We start from the raw sequence: 12,528 nt of genomic DNA on the forward strand, positions 1-12,528 counted from the left end.
CGTTCTGGCCTCGTCTCCATCCACCCTTGGCTCTGCACTGCTCCAGCGCGTGCTCCCCTGTCTGGGGCAGCCCAGCTCCTGCGCACGGCCGGCTGGGCACGCAGCGGGCCCTCAGGGCACACAGGGTCTCACCTGGTTCTGTCCTGCTCCCTTTCTCAGTCCCAATCTTCCCAGTGAAGCCAGGAGACTCCAAACCCTGGAAGCATCTCTGTGACCACACGGGACAGAGACACGTCTGCGAACAGGAAATGGGCTCCCTTCCTCAGGAGAGCTGCCTTGAGGTCAGGAAGAGGCCAAGGCCTCTCCAGCCAGACCCTCGGCAGAATGCAGCCCACAGGACGCTGGCTCAGGCAAGGGAAAACAGACGGAAATAGGCACGAGATAAAAACGGCCTGTTGGCCCCCGGCTGGTTTGTTTTTCCTGTGGAGAGAGGGGAAAACAGGCAGCGAGCAGAACGAGAACCATCTGTGCCCAGAGTGCGGCTGCCCGGCGGCCCGTCCCACGCTCTCTGCCCAGATGACCACAGGAGCTGGGCAAGGCCTTCTTCCTGGTCTTGGCCATGGCCGCTGGCTGGCCCCTGTGGGGTGGGTGGTGCAGTGGGCCGGGCCTTCCTCCTTGGGGTGCCCCCTGAGCTGGCATCACTGTAAGGGCAGGGGCAGCCATGGGCTCCCCTTAGGCCAGGTCTGAGCTCAGCATCCCCAAGAGGCCACCACTGTGAGCCCCCTAGGGGTCCCCTAGGTCAGCGCCAGGGGTCTGGTGCCAAGAAGGCTCCGATAAGTCATGTGACGTGAATGGCGGAGTGAGGGAGAGATTCATGGTCCCGTGGTGGTCACGGCGGGGAGAGCATCTTTTTTCTCCTTCCTTGAAGTGGGGACACTGGGCAGCCAAGGTCCCCGGGCTGGAAGAGCCTCAACTTTGTATCAGAGTTTTCGGGGGAGCCGAACACTCTCAGGGGTGCTGTGCAGTGAGCTGGCCCTGGGCTCAGGCTCTGAGTTAGGCCGAGTGGGACTGGAGGCCACCCCCGCCCTCACCACTGTGTGAGCTGGCATAAGTGCTTTCCCTTTCTGAGCCTCTATTCCGCCAACTGTCAGTGGGGCTCAGCAGCCCGGTGCTGTGGGGGTTATGCAGGGTCATGGGGCCTGGACATGGTCACTGTGCCCAAGACACAGGGAGAGCTTGGGAAACGTCAGTTGCTGGGACCCTGCTTCCTGTGTAGTCACCCTGGCCCCGCTGGGTCCCTGCAGGCAGTGCTGGCTGGATCCAGGGGACACCCCCCACCCTGCACTGCACAGAGGTGTGTCTTCTCCAGTCCAGAGTCCTGACTCCCTCCCGTTGAGAGAACCCAAGAAGGAAGGTGGGACATGAAGAGGGCAGGCACCCGGAGGCCAGCCCAGCATCTGTCGTCGACGCGACCACCTAGTTGTGAGAATGAGTGCACTTCTGGTCCACGGAGAGCAGGGGGCTCCTGGGTGAGGGGCCTGGGGGCGGAGGAGCTCCTGGGGGGCACCCACCCTCTATGACCTCTTGCTCCCGCTGGCGCTGCTCTCCCTTGTTCACTCCGGCTGCTCCTCCCTCCCCCTCTCTGGGTGTGCACACCTGGGCACCTTGTTACATTCCGTCTTGTAAATTCCCCCCCCCCCCCCCGCCCCGTGAAGCTTTGCATACCAGCCTGTGCTCCCTCAGGAGGCCTCAAGCACGCCCCCTCCATCCACCTCTAATGGGCCTCATTCCCAAAGGAGCATCAGAGGGAGGAAAAACAGTTTCCCATTCCAGACGCATCCTTCTGGCCCCATCAATAGCAGAGGGAGCAGGGAGGGGATGTGCCAGGCAGGCGCAGATGGTGATGCCGGACCTGGCCCCGCGAGGCCCCACCTCTCATGAGCCCGCCCACTGTATCCTGAGTGCCAGGGGGTTAGCGTCAAGATGCCTGGGGCCCTGCTCTTGGTGGCAGTCAGCAGGGCCACCTCCATCGGAGGGCACCTGCCATGTGCCTGCCCGCCATCTCTCCACCCTCCCTGGCATCCTGCCTCATCCGCACGCCCCTCCCATTGTACAGATGAGCAGACAGCCCCAGGTGCTGGGCTGGGCCAAGGGGAGCTGAGGTCAAGTGCTGGTTTCCTGACTTGAAACCTTCCCCCTTCCTGGACCTGTCCCCCTGGACAGGCCTCGAGGGAGACAACAGTGGACAGTTGCAGGGCTCTTGCTGAGCCCCTGGGAGTGGGGAGGCCTGGGCTCCTGGAGAGAGGTGGGTGTGGGTCCCTGATGAGGGCCAGGACAGGGGAAGGTGGCCAGGCTGCCCAGAGCCATCCCCGGGGCCAAGAGCCAGCGCAGGGGCTTCAGCAGAAGTGCAGCCTCCAGGCCCACCTGGGCGTTGGCCAGGGCTGGGGTAGATTGGAGTGTCCCTGTGGCTGGCATGGCAGCTCCCAGCCCATGACCTCCCAGACCCTGCCTTCCTCCTGCCTTCCGTGGCGGGCCCCCTCCCCAGCAAGGCTGCTCCTGTAGGACCCACTGCCACCCGCAGAGGCGCCAAGCCCAACCAGGGACCTGAGGGCTCCTGGCCAACCTCTGCTGTGGACTCCAAACAAGGGAGGGAGGAGGTGGACAGGGAGAGGAGACACACACACACACACACACACACCACACGCACTCGTATAAGTAAAAAGAATACTCAAGTTACTGCTGTTCCCAGTAATCTCCTGACCCTGGGGAAGAACTCTTTTTTCTACATGGTTACAGTACGTGTGCTCCTCCTATTGCCCTGAGGCCCCCATGGTATCACCCACGGCCATTTCCTCTCCTTGGGGACCTTGAAGTCCCTGGAGAGTGGGGGCTGCAGGGTGGGTGGATGGGTCCAGGGGCGCCCGGAAGGAAGGAAGTGGTCTGTCCACCCACAGGGCCTGAGTGCCTCCCGGGAGATGACACGCACCCGGGAAATAGCTAGAGGTCGGCATGAGGCTGTACGCCACCGTGTCATCCAGCAATACCTGGCCACGCAGCATTCCTGGGGCCCTCGCTGGCAGCTGCTGGCTTTGTCACCCAGCTTATGTCCCCAGGGCCTGTGAGAAGGAGGCAGGGCACCTGTGCAGCAGGCACATGCTTACTTGTCCATGGCAATTGGGTCTGTGGGGGCCCCTCCTTGGCCTGTGTGACTAGAACCCCTGCCCCCCACCCTATCTGTGCCCCCCTAGGCCTGGAAGACAGGTGACACTGTGAGTGGCAGAGAGAAAGAGAGAGAGAGAGCAGGGAAAGAGAGAGACAGACAGAGGGAGGGAGAGAGAGACAGAGGGATTGGCATGAAGCTTGCAGGGCAGAGCCTGTGCGGGCTCTGGGTCCCCCCAGTGGCTGTGCGACCTTGGGCAAGTCCCCATGTCTCTGATACTCAGCCCCTGGGGTCGTCGGGAGCCTGAACACTTTAGGAGCGTGGCGTGAGGCATAGTAAGTGCTCGTTAGATACTACTTGATGGGGTGTAGGCCTCTGTATTAGTCTTCTCGGGCTATCACAGCAAATGGCCACAAGCTGGGTGCTTAGAATGGTAGAAGTTTGCTCTCTTGTTTCTGGAGGCCAGAAGATTCAAGGTGTGGGCAGGGCCATGCTCCCCACTGAAGCTCTAGGCAAGGATCCTTCCTGCCTCTTACAGCTTCTGAGGGCTCCAGGCGTCCCGTCCCTGGCTCGTGGCCATCCCCCCATCTCCACCTCCATCCCCACGTGGCCTCTCCTCTCCTCCCAGCGTCTCCTTCCTCCACATCTCCTTCCACTCTGCTCTCCTATGAGGACCTGTCACTGCATTTAGGGCCCACCGTGACCCAGGATGGCCCAGCTCGAGATCCTTAGCTGCTCTATATCTGCAAAGACTGTTTTTTCCAAATAAGGTCACATTTCCCGTTCTATGTGGATGTCTCTTTTGGGGTCTGCCACCTGGCCCCACTGCACTCACCTCTCAGGATTTCCTCACAATGATGGCAGCTCGGACCACGTGACACCTGTAGTTCTGCAGCCCTCTTTTCACTTAGCATTGTATTGTGCGCGTTACCCAGGCATCACTGGAAGGTTTTCCCAGACATGCTGGGGGCGGGGCTGTGTAACATTCATCTTGCATTTTCTTTTTTGTTTTGTATTTTTTTTAATTTTTATTTTTTTCGGATGTGCATCATATTTGGAATTCTGTGTACATTACATCATGTTCACCACCCGAACACTAATTATAGTGCATCCCCTTACATGTGACCCTAATCACCCCTTTTGCCCTCCCCCTCCCCCCTTCCCCAATGGTAACCACCAGTCCAATCTCCAATGCTATATGTTTTGGGGGTTTTTTTGTCGTTTTTATCTTCTCCTTATGAGTGAGATCATATGGTATTTGACTTTCTCCCTCTGACTTATTTCACTCAGCATAATACCCTCAAGGTCCATCCATGTTGTCACAAATAGGGCTGTGTGACATTCATCTTGAGGATGTGTCACTGTTATTTAACCAGGCCCTCACTGTGGACATTAGGCTGCTTCCTCTTTTCCCCTTGGTCCGGACCAGAAGGCTGGGCAGCGCACCTGTGTGCTCCAGGTGGGCAGGGCCAGCTGGAATCGCTGCGGCTCCTGGAGCGAGGCTCACACGCCCACGCTTGCTGACTGATGAGAGAGCCTCTGTCTGTTTGGACCCCGTCCGTCTAGAATGTAAGGAAAGTGTGGTGCTTGGGACACAGCAGGGCCATGGCTATGCGGCCACTAGAGCCAAGGACAAGCCAGGGCGCTGGCTCAGGCCCAGTTCAGCTGCTCACAAGCTGGGGCTCCAGCCCCTCTCTGGACCTCTCTCTCCTCTCTCAGATGGGAGCCTGGCAAATGAAGTCTTGCCTGTGAAGCCCTTGGCCTGGGCCTGGAGCACAGCAGACACTCTGCAAGGGACAGCTGTCACCATGAACCTTGCGTCTGCACTGACCCCCTCCAGCCACCCAGGGGCTGACTCCTCCTGCCTGGCTGAGAGCTCTGCACAGAGGCAGGGGCCTCTCCGGGCACAGCTTCTCCACTGGCTGCAGGACCAGAGGGGGCCCAGGGGCCTCTGGGGTCACTAGGCTGACAACGGGAGCTGGCCTGCTGGCTGGGAACCTGGAAAAGCAGCTGGAACAGGAGGAAGCCGCCCTGCAGCAGGTGGCTCCCCCTTCAGGGCCACCCCTTCCTCATTTCCCCTGGCCTTGGCCCCTGTGTGGGGTGTGGTCACAGAGCTGGGGGGATGCCGGGTCCCCACAGGACCACTCACACCTGTGGGAGCCACCCTACCAACCTGCACTTGCCCCTCCCATGAAAGTCAGACTCTGGACGCCTCCACCCACCCCAGCCCCTGCCCTTCCCCTCTGACATGGTCACTCCCAGCCACATGTTAGTCAGCCAAGAGGGCTGGAGGGGGCCTGTGCCAGCCCTGAGTCCTGGGGCTGGGGCTGTGGGGTGCACAGCTGTACGGAGGGAGAATGGAGGGGTGCTCAGAGGATGCATGACCACTTCGCTGCGAGGACGGGGCCCGGGCAGGCGGGAGGCAGGGTGCTGTGCCAGGGTTACCTGGCACTCAGAAGCAGTGTGGGGAAAAGTTGGAGGGCGCAGGACTCAGCAGAGCTGGGAGGCGGCCAGCTGTCCTGGGCACAGAGGGACCTTCTAGCTCCTGGGGCAAGTCTCAAGGGGCCCTGAGCACCCCTTCCCCGTGCCAACAAGATCCACGCCTCAACTTGCTGCAGGCAGTGGGCGCTCTCGGCTGCCGGGGAGGATGTGAGGCCTGAGGCAGGCCTGCAGCAGCCAGAAAGAACTGGGGTCCCCTCAGTGGGGTCCCTGTGACAAGTCCATCTGTCCATCCAGCAGCGATGAAGCCGAAGGAGAGCAGGAGAGTGGGACCACACCCCTGCCAGCCCCCTACCCAACCCTCACCCACAGCAGGGGGTCTCTTCCTGGAGTCTCTGCCAGGTGGTTCCCAGCCCAGCTGGCTGATGGTTGCCATGGAAACCCCACATCCTCCTCAGGGCCCCTCTCCTGGTGCTGCTGCTCCTCCCCGCAACCCTAGCCTGCTCTGCATTCACTCAACCAGGCAGCCTCCACCCCCAGCCCTCTGAGGGGTGAGCGTGGCCCCTCTCCCAGCCCTCCGCCAGGCGAGCACTGCAGGTCAGGTCGGTAGGGGTTGTTTTCACCGGTTCATTCTTCACAGCTGCCCTGGGACAAGGACAGAGGTCCTTTCCTAATTTCCAAATCATCTGGCCAGTCCCTTGGGGAGAGGGAGGGATCCTAGAGATGCTGGGCCCTGGGATCCTGTGCATGGTTTTCAGGCTCCCCTTGGTGTGGGCCCGTGTGTCCGCGGCCCTAATTAACCCAGGGGCGATGGCCGAGGTGTCCAGGGGGCAGCAGCATCAGTGTAGCAAAGCAGGCGTCCATGAGAGGCCCTAGGGAGCCCCAATCGGAGAAGCGTCTGGAACCCTCCCACTCCTGTCTGTGAGACAGCCACTGCCCTCCCATCCAGCTGCGAATCTCCCAGGATGGGAGCATGGATGCTGCCCAGGGCCTGGAGCCTCCAGGGTCTCTCCCTCTCCCTGCAGGGCTGCCCAGAGCAGAGAGCAAGGCTGATTCAGAAACGAGGGAAAAGCCCCACTGTGAACGGTGAAAATGTCCCCTACTGACCTGCAGTGCCGGGGGTGGGGGGTGGGGGGGGTGATCTGAATGCAGAGCCAGTGCTGGAGGGGAAGCGGGCGGAGTTGGGGAGGGGGGGCGTGCCATCACCATTTGATGTGTTGGACTTCCGGTTTCTGGGTAAAGGACAAACTGACCAGTGTGTTTGCTTTTGATCCCCGGAAGCCCCATTCAAGCTATGGCAACGGTTTGTTTGGTTTAAGCTATAAATTCCTAAAGACAAAGAGAGCAGGAGAGGAGATGCACCCCGATTGTGGAGACAGGGGAACTGTAGCTGAGTCCACAGGCCCGAGAGAGCGGGGCGCAGAGAAGCAGGTCCACCAGCAGCTGGGATGGGCCCTCAGGCAGCACGGGGGGCGGGGGGACTCGGAGGTGTGGTCCAGACTAGCTCGAGGGGCTCTGCTCAGTGGAGGGCTGGGCTGAAGCCGGGAGTGGAAGGGACGAGGCCACGCAGAAAGCCAGGGAACGGGAGTTTTACATCCTCAACGCCCCCAGCCGCGCCCTCCTCCCCACCCCGCCTCCAGGCGGGAGAGTGAAGGGTCTTCTGGGGTCTGAGCACGAAGGTTTGGAGCCGACATGTCTGCCCCTCCCTCAGAGTATCCAGTTTGACCTTGGCCCCCTTGTCGAGGGTCGGGTGATCTGGAAGCGGATGCCAAGGCAGAGTTCAGGTGCGCCGTGTGCCCAGGGACCGGTACCTGTCGGATGGGGAGGGAGGGGCAGGCCTGTCCTGCGGCCCCGTGGGAGCTCTGGGGCCAGTGCGGCCTGTCAGAGTGGCCTCGTCCAGCTGAAATGACCAGGCCTTTGTACCCCGCCGTGCTCAGTCCCCAGACTGGGCTGCCCCAGGAGGGGCACCCTGGTGGGCAAGGCGGCCTTCTGCAGCTGAGGGCGACCCGGAGGAGCTGAGGGCAACCTGGAGGGGCTGAGGGCTGGCCATGCCCCTCAGCTGGCCATGAGCCCTCCCATTGGGAGGGTCTCCATGCTCCACGCAGCCCACCCTACACTCACTCAAATCCACGGCCAGAGCAGCTCTGCCCGCATTCCTGGGGCCTCTGTCCTGAGGGTGGCTCAGGAGGACGTGGGGGGGACAGGCTGCAGCCCCCGCTGCAGAGCCCAGAGTTCTAGGGATGAGAAGCACCGGGCTCCCAGTGTCATTCGGGGTGATGGCAGTGGGGCACCCCTGCTTCCACCCTCTGTCCCCAGGCCCAGGTGTACCTCCTGCTGGGGACGTGTGCCCATCCTCGTGCCTCTGCCCAGACCTCCTTCTCCACAGGGTCCACTCTTTTCTTTTTTGGGTCCCTCACCAGGCGGGAGGCCATTTCCCCCTGCCCCTCAAGCCATTTCTCTTCCCACACAAAGAGGGGGACCAGAGGCCACGTTCTCCCCACTGGAGGCTGTCCTCCACCCCCTGCCTTTCAGGCCCTGAGTGAGACTGACGTGCTGTCCCCGTGTACATGCAGGGCCCCAAGCTGCCTCGTCAGCCTGGGCTGGCAAGCCCCTCCTCTTGCAGCTGCTGAGCTGAGGGGACGCGTGCCATGGCAGTGGGTGCCGTGGGGCCTGGACCCCCTGTTCAGGCATGCCCCTGCCCCTGCTGGGTTCCAGATGCCCCGTATTCTGTTTCACGTGGGCTGCGCTGGGCCTGCTCTGCCTTGTGACCGGGTGGCCCAATGACTGTGCTCACCATGGGCAGTTCTCGTCACATGGTGGGTAGTGCCCAGCTACACTAGGACTTATTTTTCAAAAGGTGTGTGTCTTAGTCAGCTCAAGCTGCATGGCAAAACCCCACAGGCTGGACCGCTTAAACAAGTGACATTTATTTCTCACAGTCTGGAGGCTGGGAGTCCAAGATCAAGGTGCTGGCCAACTAGGTTCCCAGGAAGGACCTCCTGGCTTGCAGACAGGCACCTTCTCACTGTGACCTCACGGGCCTTTCTTCTGTGCGTGCACAGGGGCAGGGGTCAAAGGGAGAGACAGCAGGCTCTCTCATGTTTCCTCTTATAAGGACACTAATCCTATGCGTTCAGGGCCCCACCCCTATGACACCATATAACCTTACTTACTTCCCTACTCCAGATGGCCACACTGGGGCTTAGGGCTTCAACGTATGGATTTGGGAAGGGCAGAAACATTCAGCCCACAACAGCCTGGCACTCTCTCCTGCAGATGGCATGACCTTGCTGCAGACCCCAGGGGCCTGGGCCCTGATTCTCCTGCTGGGCTTGCCCACCAAGCCCACAAGCTTGCCCATGACTGATGTAGGCAACACCAGCCTGCCCGCTGCAGGACCTTTTCCTGCTCCGGGTGCCCTCCAAGTTGTCAGCCCTGTGTCACCTGGGAAACGGCCAGAGCACATGCCTGGGTGGGGGCTGTGCTGCCTCCAGCGCCTGCAGAAGCTCGCCAGGAGTGGTGCCTCCCTCTTCATGGCGGAAGGTGCAAGATGCAAGAACCCGTCCTTTGCTCTGAGCGGGTGCCCAGGAACGCCCCTTTGCCCTGGGCCGCTAGAATTTTTACAGGTGTGGCAGGCCTCAGAATCTCCTTGATCTCTGGCCGTGGCATCTGCTGCTGCCCGAGGCCGCCCTCTTGAGTGCCCATGTGTCACCACGGCATGTTGCTCAGCCAGCCCAGCCACATCATGTCACTGAGGAAATGGATCGATGTGACACTGTGAGGAACGTCGCTGTGGTCCAGGGCAGGGGAGTTACACACAGCCCTGGGCAGCTGCACATATGTGCTGTGTGCATCCATGTGGAGGACGTGGTCTGTCTCTGATGGGATGGAGAATGCACCATACCACAGGGCCTCGTGTCCCTGGGGCCACATCACTCTGCCCTGGAGGCTGTGGTCACCCTCCAGGATCTATTCCCTTTTAGTAAGGACTGGACCGGTGAATGAAATGGACGTATGAGGGGACCAATGCCCCTGCATCCTTCAGCTCCTCCAGGACGGCACCAATCTCGCCGTCTCCCTCCCCACAGGCGACCTTGGTCTCCTTTACTCTCTTGGCTGCAGAGGGAGGAGTTGCACAGCTTTCCTTTAACCTTTGCACTATGATCACGATGATGGCTCTGCCCACAGACCAAGGATCCCATGGGGCAAATGTCAATCATTGTTCACAGACTGGGGAAGTGACCACTAGGTGGGTCTGCAACCCAGTGGACCCCCTGTAAGCTGGACCTTGGGCAGAATGCCATTAATCACCACTCTAACAGGGGTCTCTGGATACCAGTGTCGACCCTGGCCTGGTCCTATGGCCCCTAAAACCTCTGGCACTCCCTTCCCCAGTGCAGTTGCTGTAGGTCCCCCTGGGGAGGCAGAGCCATGCGCCCTTTCTCACATGGTCAGAGGACATTAAGGATGGGAGACGGAGAGGCCGAGATGGTCACCCCACAAACAGCACAATCCCGGACTCAGTTTCGGCCCTGAGCCAGCTTTCAGACCTGGGACCCATTGACTGAAGAGGTGGCCAGGTGACCAGGAGAGGTGTTTGAAAGCTCGGAGACTCATCTACATTGCCATATTTCCTTTAAACAAAGAAAGAATATTTTAATTTGTTTGACTTGTGGTGCTTTTTGGATCTGCAGCTTCCATCTCAGAATTCCAGCTTGAGGCGCTCCTGGCCCTTCACTCTGCACAGGCTGCTGTGTCCACCCGGGCAGCGGTGCCAGAGGCGTGGGGACCGGATGGCTGATTCTGGACAGCACACGTGCTGCTGCCCCCTGGGGGTGCTGGGGCCTTTTTTCGCTGATTTGGGGTTGGGAAGGATGTTCCAGAAACTCTCAGGGAGGAATTTTGGCTCCTTCTTCCAGGCTCCAGCCCTCATGCTCAGCCCTTGGGCCTGGACAACTTCCCCATTTCTCTGATGTCCACGGACAGAGTCAACCTGTGCCCCAGGACCAGCACACACCTGACCTCATCCACTTTCGGATGCTGGACACCTGGCGTCCAGACATAGCCCTAGTCTGGGATGTCTCCTGGCCGTGGTGGCGGAGGCAGGTCCAGGAAGGTGCGCAGAGTACAGAGCTCCAGCATCATGCCTGTCAACTCCAGGGGTCACCTCTCTCCGGACCCTCTGGCCCAGAGAGGAGGCCCCCTCCAGCAGGGTCTTGCTTGGAGGGTCCGGCTCTGGTCTGAGGTAGCCTTGCCAGGTCACCAGCTCTCCTGGGACAGTGTCCAGCAACTCCCCAGGGTGGGAGGGGCTGCTGCCCCCCCACTGCCATCTCCAGGAGGGTCGGGACAAGCTCCTGCGTATTCAACAGCCCAGGCTGATCTGAGTCTGCTTTCAAATCTAATTTCATGAATTCCAAGAAGAGTTTCTTGGCAAAAGAATCTTTCTAGAGTGTTTCTTAAGGGGAAAAGGCACAACTTCTTGCGGTGGGGTGGTGGCAGGGACAGCAAAGTCTTGGAAGATTCCCCCTCTCCGCCCTGGTGGGGGGTGGGGGTGGCCCTGGCTCCCCGCCCACGACAGGGACGGAGCGCCACCTGCCGGCATGGGCCCCACAGCCCACCTAAATCGCGCTGGGAGGACCCCCGATTTTCGTCAGCCGGCAGCCGCCCCCAGGACTCCCAGGGCCCCGCCCCCGCCTGCAGGCGCGCGTTTGGAGCTGGGCGCGGGGTGGGGGCAGCTCGCCCTCCCTACACACTGACCGGCTCCCCTAGTTGAAACACTAGTCCAAGGCCCACGGGAAAGAGCACAGATCCTAAGCCGAGCGACCCGGGCCCCGAGGATCCGCGCGCGCGTCCAGGCACAGACGGCCGCCACGTGCCCCGCGCCCCTCCGGTCGGTCCCCTGCCAAGGCTGCCACGCGGGTTCCCAGGACGCGAGGGGCTTCGCGGCTTTTGAGTTTGGCGCTTCCGGACCTCGCCGCCGCTCTGCCTCCTGCCTCCTCCCGCCGCCGCCCACCTGGACTGTCCTAGTGTCCCTCCCCAACAGCACCGTGTTTCAGAAGGACCGGATGGCCCCGTCCGCCTCCAGGACCCTGGCTCCTAGCCGCCAGGCTGCGCTGCCAGAGACCCGGGGGGCTGCTGGGTGCTCCCTGGGAAGGAGAGAGAAAGTAGGGGCAGCGGGCTGGGGGCGGGAGGCGGCCGCGGTGACTCGTGGGGCGGGGCTCTGGACCGAGCCCTTGGAGACCTTTCCTCGCCCCTCGCTTGCCGGGCGCGTACTGCCCCCTCCCCAGCCGGGGCGGGGTCTAGGCAGTGCCCTGAGACCCTTAGCTGCCCTGCGCCCGCGCCCTAGGGCTCAGCGGAGAGGAAAGCCCCAGGTGTGTGTCCCCCCCGCCCCCGCCCAGGTGGTGCCGGGCGCGCAGGGGAGGCCCCTGGCGCGTAGCGCTGGTGCCTCAGGCTCCGCAGAGCCGGCCTGGAGGAGGAGCCCGCACGGATGGACGCCCAGGTTTCTGTGGCAACGTCAGGGCGGGCCTCCCGCCTGATCTAACCGTGTACTTGGAAGCTGGGTGCCCGGGTCCCCGGGTTCTGCTTGCAGGTGTCCTTTGAGCCATGGCTGCTGCCTGGCACCTTTCGGCAGGTGGAAAGGCCTGGAGCCTTCTAGCTGGTGAGTACTCTGGAGGGGCTTTAGCTGAGCGCTGTTCCATCTGCCCCAGGCACCTGGGAGAGGGGCTGGGAAGGGGAAGGGGGGGGGTCAGGAGGCGGACAGGGCCGGTGGATGGGGGGGGTTGGGTACACGCAGGGCGGGCAGGGGGCTCAGCCTTTCCTTCTTCCATGGACCTGGCCAGGTGAGGACCAGCCACCCCTCCTCTGTTCTCCTTCCTTGGGGAGAGGTCTTCCTGTCTGGGGGCTCCCTCTGAGGGCTTGGGGCCTGCTTAAGGGCAAAGCTAGGCTGCCCCTGGGAGTGAGACCCACTGGGCTGCCCTGCCCCTGGGCTT

The 12,528-nt window shown here is 61.6% G+C and overlaps 2 protein-coding genes across 6 annotated transcripts in view; one reads left to right on the forward strand and one right to left on the reverse strand.

Annotated features, from left to right (window-relative positions):
• GPSM1 (G protein signaling modulator 1) overlaps positions 1-510 on the reverse strand; it is a 34,575-nt gene extending 34,065 nt beyond the window's left edge. Inside the window, exon 1 of one of the 5 annotated variants that reach the window (XM_070596520.1) lies at positions 133-510. The gene's annotated coding sequence lies outside the window, so the exon portion shown is untranslated. The remainder of the gene's footprint in view (positions 1-132) is intronic. The other 4 variants (XM_070596519.1, XM_070596521.1, XM_070596517.1 and 1 more) reach the window with 4 other exon arrangements.
• Positions 511-12,063: 11,553 nt separating this feature from the next.
• The window catches only part of CCDC187 (coiled-coil domain containing 187), a 53,900-nt gene continuing 53,435 nt past the window's right edge, over positions 12,064-12,528 (forward strand). The window contains exon 1 of the mRNA XM_070596316.1: positions 12,064-12,197. The gene's annotated coding sequence lies outside the window, so the exon portion shown is untranslated. The remainder of the gene's footprint in view (positions 12,198-12,528) is intronic.

This window comes from Equus przewalskii, chromosome 26, assembly GCF_037783145.1.
Source record: "Equus przewalskii isolate Varuska chromosome 26, EquPr2, whole genome shotgun sequence".
Classification (NCBI taxonomy): domain Eukaryota; kingdom Metazoa; phylum Chordata; class Mammalia; order Perissodactyla; family Equidae; genus Equus; species Equus przewalskii.